Source organism: Mauremys mutica, chromosome 1 (genome assembly GCF_020497125.1).
Source record: "Mauremys mutica isolate MM-2020 ecotype Southern chromosome 1, ASM2049712v1, whole genome shotgun sequence".
Taxonomy (NCBI): domain Eukaryota; kingdom Metazoa; phylum Chordata; order Testudines; family Geoemydidae; genus Mauremys; species Mauremys mutica.
In genome coordinates this window covers 207,238,870-207,253,593 of record NC_059072.1, presented here as the reverse complement: position 1 = coordinate 207,253,593, position 14,724 = coordinate 207,238,870, and the positions used below count along the sequence as shown (strand labels likewise).

General features: G+C 46.2%; 1 pseudogene; it reads left to right on the top strand.

Annotated features, from left to right (window-relative positions):
* Positions 1-14,724, top strand: part of LOC123362200 — a 60,968-nt pseudogene that overhangs the window by 20,066 nt on the left and 26,178 nt on the right.

Genomic DNA, 14,724 nt, shown 5'->3' with positions numbered 1-14,724 from the left:
TATTCTTAGACTGAGCCTGTTAGCTATTTTTTTTCTCAGTTAACTCGTTTTCTTCTCTTTCCATTTTGGCTTCTTTAACCTATAAAGGAAACTGTTACTTATACACCTTTTGTTAACAATGAATACATATACATTGCTGTTATACAGTACATTAGTCTTATTATTTAATGTATGCCACATATACCCTTTTACTAAAATAACCTTATTACAAAGCTTTAGAACAACAAGCCAGGACAAGCACACCCACTTTGAGAAGCTCACTTAATATAACCTCTAGTCCAATAGTTTCCCACAATCCCCAGCCCTTGCTTTTAAAGACTGTTGGTATGCAAATTTTAATAACAATTTTCACTTAAAAGATTTGGCCAATGTAGTTTCTTTCCCAAACACTTTGTATTCTAAGTTGAACAGAACCAGTATCAGCATTTCAATCCAACCCTTCCGCTTGATTTCAAATCAGACCATCCCATGAAAATATTAAACACATCAATTCTGGCCACAAGACAAACACCACAAGACAGAACATAGAACACAAAACATAATTTTTACTCTGTTAGTAAATGCATGGTATGTTGAATGCTGTTCAGCTGGCATTAGTTTTCTTTGATTATCTGAAAGACAAACAGAAGTCTACCCCTTCTGGGCAGTCAATCATTACTTAAAATATACAAATACTCTTGTTGATTTCAGGCAAAACAGGGGAATTACCCCATATTTTCTTTGCCTGAATTTATTTACAAACATTTTAAAGACACCAAAAACTTTTCTCTTTAGCATTTTTACAAAGTTCAACTGCTGTTCCCTCCAGCAACTACAGAGTTAACTTTTCACTTTCCCTTAAATCACTTGCTGTTCCCTTAAATCACTTGCTTGCCTTTCAACAGCCACTTACCAATTCAAATCACCATTCCAAATATCCTTCTGAGTATTTGAAATTCTCATGCTTATATTCACTTACTCCTTTTTTTTTCCACTACACCCTCAAAAGTTTCCAACCTGTTCTCCAATCTCTCTGTCTGTTGCCTGCCCGCCTGGGCCCAATCCTGCTTTTCTTACTGAACTGTCCCTTTCATGGATACCAACTTGTTCCACTACCAGTTTAGCTAGGAGGGTGGACTTTTCAACTAGCCCCCACCCTTCTGGTCTTTTCCCTAAAACATTTTTACAAGACTACCCGAGTCCTCCCTTGTAAGGCTTGCCACCTGGGCAAAAATACATGGCCATTGAGTAAAGGCCATTTACTTAACACATAATCCAACCCCCTGTAGGGGGTCTACCCAGAGACCCACCCATTTGTCTGCTGACACTTAAACAGAAAAGAAAATTACACAGAGAGCAGGGAAAATTACAGTCTAAGCCAGATTTTTCCTACTTCTATTACATTGTCCGTTACAGGGGGCGGGACAGAAAGATCTCAATACAACCTCAGAGCTTCATCGCACACATGGCTTCCACCCTGAGGAATTACGAATGAGAAGTTCAGTTCCGCCCACACACCTAACGCCCAAATGAACAGAGCAGAAAAACAACAGTAACCAGTTGAACAGAACCAGAACCAGATAGTATTTCCTTATTCTATTAAGGCTCACCTTTAATCATGCAATTCTTAACATATAACACCAACAATACCAAACAAAGCAAACAGAAAATAACAAAGATAAAACAGATAGATGGTGTAAATTCTGCAGGCCCCCCCATTCTTAATTACTCACCAAACTGTGACAAATTTCTGTTACCAATTTATCCCTCATGTCAGGTGATCAGACTGACATTGCATATAATCAAATTTTAAAGCTTCATTAAAAATAATAAAACAACAATGGAGAGTGTTGGGAATGCTCCCACATCACTCAGGAAAAAAATATAAATGCTCCAAGCCTTAAGCCACTTTAATATTTACACATATCCAGACTGGTCACGTCTGTGTATAATGTTCAGAGAAGGGAAATAGGTGGACGGGAGATTATCCTGTATACAGCTTGTCCAGAATTTCCAACATGCTTCTGCTCTTGGGATGGCTGTTCTTTTACACCCTGGAGTCTCCTGCGGTGTCTCTTTCAGAGATTCCAGTTCAGGTCAGCTGCCCTATGGCTTTTCCAGTGTCACCAAGCCATACCAGCTACACGGTTGCAGAAGCACACTGTTGGATCTCACTGGAAAATTAAGCTTTGCAAATGTAATCTCAGTTCTGTAACTTGTACTGCCTTTGGTTTGCCTCTGTCTCTATCTTCCACAACCAGCTGGGGCTGAAAGCAGTTTTTCTTCTGCACTTAGCATAGTCTGTGCTGATTCTTGACCTTGAACACAAAGCAACTTTTCCCTTCATCTCTGGGACAAGCTGAATTTCAAATTAACCCGTTCCTAGACAAATTGCTCACACTGTGTCAGAGGCTTTTCTTTGGTGATTAAAAGCTCCTCTGAGATATATGATCTTATCTAGATTGAAGGTACCTTCTAATGGGCACTGTTTAGATGGATTTTCACGCATGTGAAGATTCCAATTCTCTAAATACCTGGAGGTTTCAGGACCATAATGTACGTACATGTAATATGCTGGGGTACCCTTAGGGGGTGAGATAGAATGTTTAGACTGTCCCTTACCCATTTTCCACTTACATACACAGAGAGGGTGCCCTGTCCGCGCTAGCGGCTCATAAACTAAGGATCTCTCCCTACAGGGCACTCACACAGGAGAGACTAACGGGGATGACCATGACTCTCCTACACCTCCCTTCAGCAAAGAGCGTCGGCTAGTCTCTGGGAGACGGCGCTGCGTACTCTGATTGCATCCAGTGAGATGATCAGACTGTCAGTAGCCCACACGGAAAGGAAGGGGGGGAGGGAAGATGGGTTCACACATTCCTAGACCCAGGCAGCTGTCTCGCCGGACGATGCCAGGCCGAGTCAGCCCACCGTGGGGCGGATCTCCTAAAGATCCACTAGTTACCGGGCTTGCGTTAGAATATTCCTGATCATGAGCAATCGCTTCACAGGGCATTCTGGGCGTCTTCCGGTAACGAACACTCACACTGGTATACACACACACACACACCAAGGCCATTATTTCCTATTACCACGATGCATCTTATCTTGCTGCACAGTCAATAAGTTCAGATGGCATGAGCCCAACAGAGACAGACATTCCCACGGACAGTCCTCCTCCCAGTGCAGCTCTGGGGCATATGATGGGGGATTTTTACAAGAGCTCTCTATACAAACAGCTTCAGAAGCTACCCATTCGCTGACAAAACAGAAGTAATTGAAGGATCATGTTGTAATTAAGTGATCCTTCTGGTGGCCACCTTTCCTGGTCCTCTAACTGATACTGAGGCCAGTCTACTGTACAAAATCTTTTCAGTTTACTCTTAGTCATTGGATCCAAACCAAATACCTTCCAATTTGCTAGAATGCATTCTAAGGGCGTACACCTTGCCCTACCGGCCGTACCCTATCCTTGCCCTATACCATGGGCTTGCCTTTGACCCACTATAGGACGCTCTCTCGTCTAGTGGGAATTACAACGGCTGGGCGTCCCGAGCCTCGGGCAAAAGTCCACACCACTGGACTGTTCCTACCTTATCCACAGGACCGGTTCCTCACCGTCGCCCGCAGCTGCTTCTCCACTATCTGAGTGCGTTGCACCGTTGTGTCCTTCAAGGTCGGCCTGACGCATCTCTGCCGAGGCCCCCGGTAAAGGCACCGGTGCGCGCTGGGTGTCGGCTGTGACCATCGTCCACCGGCCATTGGAGGAGTCCGGGCAAGGCACAATTTTGCCTCGAGCCCACCCAGGGACGCCAAAACTGTTGCCGGCTCAAAGAGCCTGAGGCGGAGCAACAGCAGGGTTCGTTGCCCGGTGTGCGTAGCACTGATTGACACACCAGGGTGGAGAAGCAAAACCAGGTTTATTTGAGCCCAAATAAGGTGCCAGGGAGAAAAAGCATTCTCAAATCCTGCACACCCGCGCGCAGGCGGGGTCCCAGCATTTATACCCCACTTGTTTGTGTAAGCCTTTTGTTAGGTTTTCCCCCTCACCCCTCCCTTCCCAACAGCAGTTACTTTAAACATTACATCTCAGCGTGTTAGAAAAGTTCCCATTCGCAAGCTTATCTATGGCCTTCATAGCACAAACACATACAGATTTTCCTCCCCCCTCTCTCCCTCCTTCCCGCCGCTTCTGCTGTTTTAAACTCCTGCATTTGCAAGCTGAGACAGCTGACAGTTACCCATTTTGCTTACAGTCTGTTAGCATCTTAGGCTGGTTAAAGTTCACAGCATGGAAGACCTCTGGTTCACTCAGGCCTGCAGTCACAACTTTGGTTTACTTAGGCCTAGTGACACCAACAGTGGGAACTGGATCCCTGGGCGACTTGCCAGTATTTCATAAAGCATCGAGCTGGAAAGTAACATAGTCTACTAAGATACGTACACAAGGTGCAACACATTCTCCATCAACACAGGCACTCATGGTGAGAATGTGTAGCTCAGCTGCAAGCGCCTGCTCGTCCATGTGCCTGAGTGGTAGACAAAAGTCAGTGGCTGTATGCTGACATAACTTGAATCAACCAACCTTTGTAGTGTAGACTTGGCCTGGATCCAAGTGAGCATTGAGCAGCTGGGCTGGAGGAGGAAGAGACAGGTGTTGCCAATTGCCCCGATCCCCTATCAGTAAGGGCAGTGTGGCAGTATCCTGGCAAGCAGTAATATAAGAGGGCTTCATTTGTTCTCCCATATTAGGGAATCTTTCAACCACTGTTTAACAGAATTTCCAGATTTATCTGATATCCCTACCACACAACTGTTACTAATCGTATTTACCAGTCCTGTCCACTTTGTTTTGCAGTATCTTATGCCCAGTACGGAAAGCTTAATGGTGAGATATTTTAACCCCTGTGCCCTGAAGTCCAGGAGAAAAAGATTCTACTTTGATGAACAGTAATAAGATTCCTGGAGGGGGATCAAATCTATGCTTAGGAACATGGCAAACTGGGAGGCTTCTATTTTAAGCTACAGTTACAATGAGTTTCTGAGAAATGAAGTGGGAGAGCTTTTAATCTTGGGCATAATATCAGCAGAAAACTTAGCAACCTTGTTAAAGTCTACAATACGTTTAAATTGTAAACAAAATAAGAAGATAAATGCAGCAGAACATAGATAAAGGTATCTGAATAGCTGTGTGTGTGTGTTGCGCCTCACAGGAGCTACTATTTGTGTAGCATAATTAGTTTAAATTTTTTGAAGGGGCCAAATTCTGCCCTGCCTTGAAATCAGTGGGGCTTTATGGTTTGTCAGGACATAATTTGGCCTAAATGCAGAATTAGAATATCTCTTATGACTGAAAAAATGTGTTCATATGCACAATATTTTATTTTCAGGATACGTATCCCGTTGGCCTGCACTTGAGACAGGTTAATTATGCTGAGGGGTGTTTGTGAAAGTGAGGGTTTAAAGCCAGGCATATTATGGCCAGCTGTTGTCCAACCTTTCCTGCACTGCTCTGCCAGTGAGGTCCTGGTTGAGGCCAGGGCTGGTGCAATCACTAGGCAAACTAGGCGGCTGCCCAGGGTGCCAAGATTTGACGGTGCCAAAAAGCTGCTGTGCGAGGGGGCGCTGCGGCTTTGATCAGCTCGGGCTGGCTAGGAAGTGATATCATTCCTCCTCTGGCCACCAGGGGGCGCTGCACCGCTGCTCTGGCTCTGCCCCAGGGCCCCTGCCCCCACTCCCTCGAGCTCTGCAGCAGGGCTGGGCCTCCACACACACAGACCCAGCCCTGCCGCTGGTGAGTGCCGGGGGATGGTTCCCCCTGCCCCCCAAGCCAGGCCCCTCTGCTCCCCCCCAGAGGCCTGGGGCACCACCCCCTTTGGGGGGGCTGCGTAGAGCCCCAGAATATCTGGGGGGGGCCTCTGGTACTTGCCACCCTGCCCGCAGCCACCCCCTGCCCTGCCCACAGCCAGCCCACACCCCCTGCCCTGCCTCCAGCCAGCCCCTGCTGCATCCCCCTTCCCAAAGCCAGCCAGCCAGCCCCACACCCTGTCAGGTTATTCATTTGTTTTCATTAAATCTGTAGACTAAATTAATTTTCAAGCCAAATCTGTATTGATTCTAATGAACAAAGCCACATTATGCAGTATTCATTTTTTAAAGTTTATAATAAGTGATGCTTCGAGGGGGGGGGGCACAAGGTGGAAGTTTTGCCTAGGGCACAAAATATCCTTGCACCGGCCCTGGTCGAGGCGCACCACCCTCTCTCCCAAGGCCAGGGCTTCTGCAGAGCAGAGCCTGCAGTGGTTTTGACACCAATAAACACACTGGCCAAAATTTTCCAAGTGACTAATAGGTTTTGGGTGGCCAATTTGAGACAACTTAAACTGTTTTAGAAGGTGAGTGCTCAGCACTTCTGGAAAATGTCAAGCCCTTTCAAGGTGTCTCAAGATGGGCACCCAAAAATAACTAGTCACTTTTTAAAATTTTGGCCAGTCACTGATGTGTGAGTGACTTTATCTGAGGTTTGAGCCTGTCTGTGTAGAAGTGAAAAATGAGCCTGCGTCAGCGAACACCCCATGAAGCTTTTCCAACAGTTTTGTTTGCTGCCAGTATTCTACCCTTGCAGATGGCTAATGCATTATGGCCTAACGCAGCAAATGAAGTTAAGATAAATAAACCTGAAGAGCATATTGATTGATTCTTCTGAATTATTTACCTTCCGTGCTGAATGACACCCTAATACAGATGCACATCCTAGAATCCACTGACAGATTTTATCTTTCTAGGTTAATCCCTGGCAGAGAGATTTGGGGATGGGTCTAGAGGGAAATAATGGAGATAAAATGAAGAAGAGTGCTTTGATCCAAATTAGGTTTAGGGTGGTGGTCAAATTCAAAGCCGAATCAGGGCCAGGGTTTAGATTTGCTGGGTCCAAATTTTCATAGGATTAGTTGCTATTGTGAGATTCCTGCCATTGTGAGACACAGTGTCACAGGAATGGCTTTCTCAAGCCATTCTGATCTGGAACCAAAATCATAACGGAGAGAAATTTGGATCTGGCAATTGAGATCTGATTCTCTTCACCCTCCAGAAATTTAAAGAGGTTTGAGGGTCTGGTTTCAGCACGTCTCTAGAAAATAACTCCCAGAGCAAAAGGCAAACCTGTTATGCCCATCAAATGTAGTGGGTATATAATCCTTTTTAAATCAATATGTTCAAGCAATGGGGTTTCTTATGTCCCCTCCCATGAGAATGCCTTTGGAAAAGAGACCGATTCAGCTACCCTCCCCAAAGAAGCTGTGTGTGTGTGTGTGTGTGTGTTGGGGGGAGGGGGCGGTTTGTAAACACATGACCTAAAATAAGACCTGTTAACCATCTGCATGGAGCTGACTGCATATTCCCTATTAGTGAGTGACTCTCACAAGAAATCTAGTCAGAAATAAACCTTCATAAAACCGGCCCTGCGAGCCTGCCGCTCTTTCCTGTGGAGCTTGGTGTTGGAAGCAATTCAGCTCCAGACTTTATTTTTCTTTGTGGATTTTGTTAATGTTTCTCCCCATGTCCAGATTAGTTTCCCTCATTGCCTTGCTGCAGAGAGGGCAGGTGCCCGTTCCCCTGCCCTCCCCAGAGGCAGAATTTTCAGGGGTGTTTCTGGGTTTTTGCCAGGCCAGTTCTTCTATGGCAGCTCTCTCACTTTCACCCACCCTTTGAGGATCTCTCCTGCCTAGTGGTGAAACAAACTGCCTCTCTAGTATGACCATTCCCTGCCCCTCTTCTCTGCCCACAGCACAGCCACATTAAATGCAGCTCCATCTAGAGGCAGTCAGCACTGCTGTCTGATCATCCAGTGGGGTATATACATGCCAGCCATCTGCTTGGGATGGGGAGATCCTAGCTCTTTGGGGGCAGAAAGTGGTGGTGGGCTGTCTGTTTGTTTGTTTTTTATTGGGGGGAGACTACTGCAGGGGTCGGCAACCTTTCAGAAGTGCTGTGCTGAGTCTTCATTTATTCACTCTAATTTAAGGTTTTGTGTGCCAGTAATACATCTTAACATTTTTAGAAGGTTTCTTTCTATGTCTATAATATATAACTAAACTATTGTTGTATGTATAGTAAATAAGGTTTTTTAAATGTTTAAGAAGCTTCATTTAAAATTAAATTAAAATGTGGAGCCCCCCTGGACCGGTGGCCAGGACCCGGGCAGTGTGAGTGCCACTGAAAATCAGCTCGTGTGCTGCCTTCGGCACGCATGCCATAAGTTGCCTACCCCTGCTCTACTGCTTCATCAGTCTTGTCTCTTGATCTTTGGAGACTGCCTGCTGTAAACTGTGGGCATCTTCTAATTAATACCAGCCTGTCCTCATGCCGTTGTCATTGCACAGGATGTGGTCACAAATTTTGCCACTCAGTACTGCACCAAAGCCAAGCCCAACTTCCCATTTCAGTTATAAGCCCTTCGCAGCTTGAACCATGATCATAACTCTTACTGTCATCGCAGTGCTGCACAAACCCTAACCAGCCCTTAAAAGACCCTTGTATGTTGTTAGTTTTTCATGTATAGAGAAACTAAGGCCATGTCTACGCTAGCGAGCCTACAGCGGCACAGCTGTATTGAAGCAGTTGTAAGATCACTCGGAGAGAGCTCTCCCATTGACACAATAAAACTACCTCCGCGACTGGCAGTAGCTATGTCGGAGGGAGATGGTCTCTCTGTGGCATAGTGCTGTGCACACTGCCACTTAACCCAGCAACACTTACCCCGCTATAACGCGGTTGTGGAGAGTCAAAAATCCCTACCGCGTTATAGCAGAAACCCTGTTATATTGGGATGGGGCGACAGGGCTCTGGTGGTGATTTAAAGAGCCCGGGGCTCCCCGCAGCAGCCAGAGCCCTGGACCCTTTAAAGTGCCGCCCGAGCCCCGCTGCCGCAGCCCCAGGGTAGCAGCGGCAGGGCTCTGGCCTCTGCGGGGAGTCCGGGCCCTTTAAATGGCCAGCGAGCCCCGGGGTTGCAGCGGCAGGGCTCCAGCAGTGATTTAAAGGGCCCTGGGCTCCCTGCAGCAGCCGGAGCCCCGGACCCTTTAAAGCGCCACCGGAACCCCGCTGCTACCCCGTGCTATGCGTGAACCCATGTTATATCGGGTCACGTTATAGCAGGGTAGAGGTGTATGTTGCTCGGGGAGGTGTGCTAGTCACACCCCTGAGCAACACAAGTTTTGCCGACATAAGTCGTAGGGTAGACATAGCCTAAGACTCTGATGCTAAGTGATTTGCCCAAGCCCCCCAAAGAGAGTTAGCGGCAGAGCCATTATTAGATCTCAGAAGTTCCTGGCTCCGGCTGCATGTTTAGACTGCTAGGCTATGCTGTCTCACTGGAGCTTGATACTAGAACAGCGTGAGACTGAGCCCCTCCTCTGATGGGATGAACAGGGGGAAAGCAGAAGATTCCAGAAGACTTCAGCTTTGTATGTCATAATGAAAGCAAGACAGTAGCAGTATGTGGTGTAAGCCTACATTGCTCTTATGTTCAGTTGCCTCCATAATAATCGGTAGCATCGTGACAAAATAGGATTTAAAGTAGTCTGCTGCTTATGTCAAGTGGCTTTGAGGTAATCCTTTGGTTTCTCAGAGGATACTCAAAGTGAGTCTGAATAATGGCAGGTTCTTCTTTCCTTTTCAAAGACACGATGCCTTCAGTTCCTCCAGAAGCAGAGATGGACACCGGTTCCTGCCCTCACTTTTCTGCTAAATGCATGCTGAATGGAGGGCTGGAGAAAGAGCCCAGTAACATCAGTGAGGAGAGAAAGTGGATCCGACCTGACACTCCTAGCAAATGTACCTGGGAGCTGGGGAAACCCCCCTCTGAATCCCCTCATTACCACCTCACTTTGTAAGTGATACCTTTCTTTCCTTGTTACCTTTCAGTGTTAACCAAGACTTTGTCACCTCAGAACACTGCACGGGTTTAACTAAAGGTGTGAATTTTTTTAGCTGTATTAGTTAAATTGGCATGATTTTGCATATGAACACTTTCTTATCCGATATCTGTAATCTACAGTTGCAAGATCAATTAATATGTTTAAACCTAGCTTATGTTATTAAGAGGCAAACTCCCATTGACTTTAGTGAGGTCAGGAGATCATCTTTTGTGTTTGACAGTTCTTTTTGCTTTCTCATATTTACACATTCACCTTCATCTTCCCTAAATGGTGCTATTTAACCCTCCCTCCCCAAAAATGCATGCAAGAAATGAATAAATTCACCAGGAATTTGGTCACACCTACCTGTAATTGCAGCATTAATCTGTGGTCAGCATTTCATAGATTCATACAGCCAGAAAGGAACATTAGATCTTCTAGTTCAGTGGTTTTCAAACTTTTTTTTCATTTACAGACCCCTAAAAAATTTCAAATAGAGGTACACAACCCTTTGGAAATCTTAGACATAGTCTGCGGTCCCCAGGTTGAAAAACTACCGTTCTATGGCAACAACCACCTTTCTCAGACCCCTTAAACATAGTCTGCAGACCCCAAGGGGTCCACGGACGACTAGTTGAAAATCACTGATCTAGTCTGACTATTTCCAGTCTGCTTTTGTTGAGAAACCATGGCTTGGAGCAGTCATGGCACTGATAGAGATTATATATGCATGCTCAGCAGAGATGACTGAAGCATTCATTTTCCCTGGAAGGGCTGAAATTTATGCTCACCTACTTCAGATGGTGTGAACTTAGCAGGCTGTGGATCGCAGCTTTGTAGTTCTTGCCTTTGACCTGGGAATCATTCTTTATCTCCCTCCCCCTGTATATCTCTCCAGAAAATATGCTTTTTATTGTAGCCCATATCTGCTAGAAGGAGAAAACATCTGAAATCTTATAAATTCCCTCCCTGCTCCCCCTCATTACTAATTTGAGATGCAGAGAACTCCTTTTCACCTCTTTCCTTAAAATTAACATACCCCTTCCAAGCTAGAACAGCCTGTTCTTGATGTTTAATAAATAAGATTTCCAACTCTTCTAAACAAAGAACATTGCTAACAATGTACAAACATTCCCTTCCCATTAACCTTTTGCTTTAAGAAGCTGATGTGAAGCTGAATAAGCCAGAGGGCTTGTTTCCCCCTTCCCCCCCCCACCACTATTTCAGTTGAAAAGCAGCTGGCAATGTTGGAGGATGCCCATGGAACAATGGGATTGGGAAGCCTGCATCATGTGATGCTGTGCCTGGCCCATGAGGCATTGCAAACCATTCCCAAAGCACCCTGCGGCCAGTTGCACAGTGGGATAGCTACCACAATGCACTGCTGTCTTTGCCATCGCAAGAGCTGCTAATGTGTATGCACAAGGAGCACAGAGTGGACACGCAACAGCAGTTTCATTCCAGCGTTGTAATAAGTGGTATAACTTGTGGCGCAGAAACTTGCTAGTGTACACGTACCCAGAGTTAACTCATGTTAAGTAACCTATTAAGCAGTTGCCCTGATCAGGTGAAAAATTTAAATTAAGTGATTGGTAATGAAGACAATAAACTACATCAGCATTTTTCAAACTTTGGGTTGCAACCCAGTACTGGGTCGCAGCATGTCAGGCACTGGGATGCTCTGGTCAGCACCACTGACCGGGACGTTAAAAATCCCATCGGCAGTACTGTCCAGCTAAGGCAGGCTAGTGCTTACCTGTTTCAACACCGTGCTGCACCCCGGAAGCGGCCAACAGCGGGTCCGGCTTCTAAGCAGGGGGCCATGGGGCTCCGTGCACGACTCCTGCCCCGAGCACCAGCTCCGCACTCTGAACTGGGGGGAGCTGCCTCCGCCTAGGAACCAGACCCGCTGCTGGACGCTTCCAGGGCACAGCGCAGCCCATGGTGCCAGGACTGGTGGGAAGCCTGCCTCTGCACCCCAGCTGCGCCGCTGACCAAGAGCCACCAGAGGTAAGTCTGTGGCCCAACCCCCTTCCCCAGCCCGGAGCCCCTCCTGCACCCCAAACCCCTCATCTCCAGACCCATCCCACAGCCTGCACCCCCAGCCCAGACCCCTGCCCCTCCTCCTGCACCTCTGCCCCCGCCCAGAGCCCCCTCCCACACCCTGAACCCCTCATCCCTGGTCCCACCCCAGAGCCCTCACCCCTACATCCCAGCCCTAAGCCCCTCCCACACCTCAAACCCCTCATCCCCAGCTCCATTGGGTCGTGGGCATCAACAATTTTCTTCAACAGGGTCCCCAGAAAAAAAGTTTGAAAACCACTGAACTATGTGTTGCGTGAGGTAAATACATGTACCTTGTGCTATGCACACCATTTCATTGATGTCTGAGTACTCCAAAAGTTTTGGATCAGGGTTTTGCAGTCTTACAGAAGTTTGCAACAGAAAGGACTTTCTATGTTTAAAAAGAACATCCAAAATAAGCATGTGACCTCCCAGTGTTACCATCAAGAACTGATCAATGTGTCTGTGCATGTGTGCATTAGGTCAAAGTCTCCAAACATCCTGCCAAACATTCTGAAGAAAATTGGTGATACTCCTATGGTACAAATCAACAGGATCGGAAAGTTCTTTGGACTCAAATGTGAACTCTGTGAGTACCTGCTGCAGACAGAAGTTAGAGATGTATCTTCAGATATTGCGCAAGAGGTGTATCTTCAGAAATCTGGATCACTCTATTTAACAGTGTTCGTGAGAGCTGGTTGGGAAATGCTTTTTGTTTCTGTGAAAAGGTTGACAAAAATTAATGTTTTCAGTTGCAAAAAAGAAAATTCTTCAGTTTTTGGGTTTGTGTTTTCATTACCTCTACCTCCTCCTCCTCCTCCTCCCCCCCCTTGCGCACGTGTGCATAAACAAAAAGCAAACCACACAAGCTACACATCAAAAATGGACATTTTCCGATGACATTTCCCTTTTGATTAAAAAGCCATTTTTGGTCCAAAAAGTTTCAAATGAAACTTTCAACCAGCTCTTGGCGTTGCCACTGAGCCCTTCAGAATGAGGCTGCAGAATAGTCACCAGAGAGCAGTGCAAATGATGAAATGGTTGAAGCGACTGACTTTTTAGGAAAGATTTAAAAGAACAAACTACAGTCTGCGTAGCTTGGCTAAACAATGACTGCTGCATGATAATAGCGTAAAAATACGTGGAGGGGATCATCACAAAAGATGATTAAGAGTTTCTGTTTACTGTTGTCCAAAGGGCTGAAACTTAGAGAAATGCGCTAAAATTAAAGCGTGGACTTCTTAAAAGTTAGCTCAAGCTCCCGAGAGGTGGAAAATGCAGTAGAGAACAATCCTTCATTGGCAAGGGAATGGCCTATTTAAAAAATTCCAAATGGTACTGGTAGAGCACCCTAACCTGTCCTCACGTCCCCTCTCCTGGTTTGAGCTACACATGGGCTTTTTTAATCCTCTCTGATCCTCTGCCTCAGCATAACAAGCAGAGAAAAGAGGACAAAAGGACAGACCCACTGATTTGATGAAACTGACATGGTGTGGGGCTTCTTGTTACTGTGGCCAGCTGTGAAATGTATCAAATTGGCCAAAGAGCTGGAAATGCTGACTTGTCCATTGTCTTGTTGGGAGGTGGGGGGTGTTTAACTGGGCAAAAATGATCTTAGCTGGAGTGTTTTTGAATCTAAGTAAGGAGTCAGAATTCCTCTGGTGAACACTGTAGTGCCTCTTTAAAAAAACAAGAACAAACAAAAAACCCACACACATTTGACTATTCTGTTTCTAGTGGCAAAGTGCGAGTACTTTAATGCTGGGGGGAGCGTGAAGGATCGAATCAGCCTGAGGATGGTGGAGGATGCAGAAAGAGCTGGGATTTTGCAACCTGGCGACACTATCATTGAGCCAACATCAGGAAACACAGGTAGGAATTTCTAGGTCACAGTGAGATTGCTAAGCACTGTGGGAACATCGTCTGAAGGCTTCCATGGAACAGGGAAGGGAGGGATTGGAGCAGAGACAGCTGCTCATTCAAAAGAGAAAATGCATCCTTGCCTGACAGGAGGAGAAAACCTCACAGAAGTTCTGCTCCCAGCTCAGGGTCCATCTGAGGAAGGAAAATACAATGCTTGGTGCTGCTCAGAGTGGGTGTTAAGGTTACAGGGACTAATGCTTACTTTTATGTATATAGAAGTTAGTACCTGAGCACCCCACAATTATTAGAGGACTTTGTTGTCCTCACTATACCCACATCAGGTTGGGAAGTATTTTCTCCATTGTCCAGAGCAGATAAGTGACTTTCCAAAAATCACATGAGTCTGAGCTGGGAATCAAACTCAGATCTACTAAATGTCAGTCCAGCACCCTATCCACTAGACCATCTTTTATACCCCTTAGTCCGTAGGAATAGATCAGTAGTCCAGCGTCCTGTCTCAGATAGTGGCTGATGCTGGATGCTTCAGAGGAAGGTGTAATCTTGAAGTTATTCAGTGCGTGGGAGGGGAGCAGAATAGTTGATGAGAGCAGTCTGGAATTCATTTTCAGCTTCTGGTCTGAAGCACAAGGATTGCTAACTCTTGTACCTCTATTCTACAATCTTGTATCCAACTGAAACTGCAGAGAGGATGCGGGGGGGCAGGCTCCTGGCCCATGAGTGGGGCTTGTAGACGCTACTGTACCACATAATAGAGTACCCAAAGCTGGAATTTGCCCAGGACATCATGGGTTGTGCTTGTGGAAAGAGCCACGTGCGTCCAAGTGGTGAGGTGCTTAGCTGTACACTGAGTGTTCAGTGGATAAGGGGCTGTATACTACAG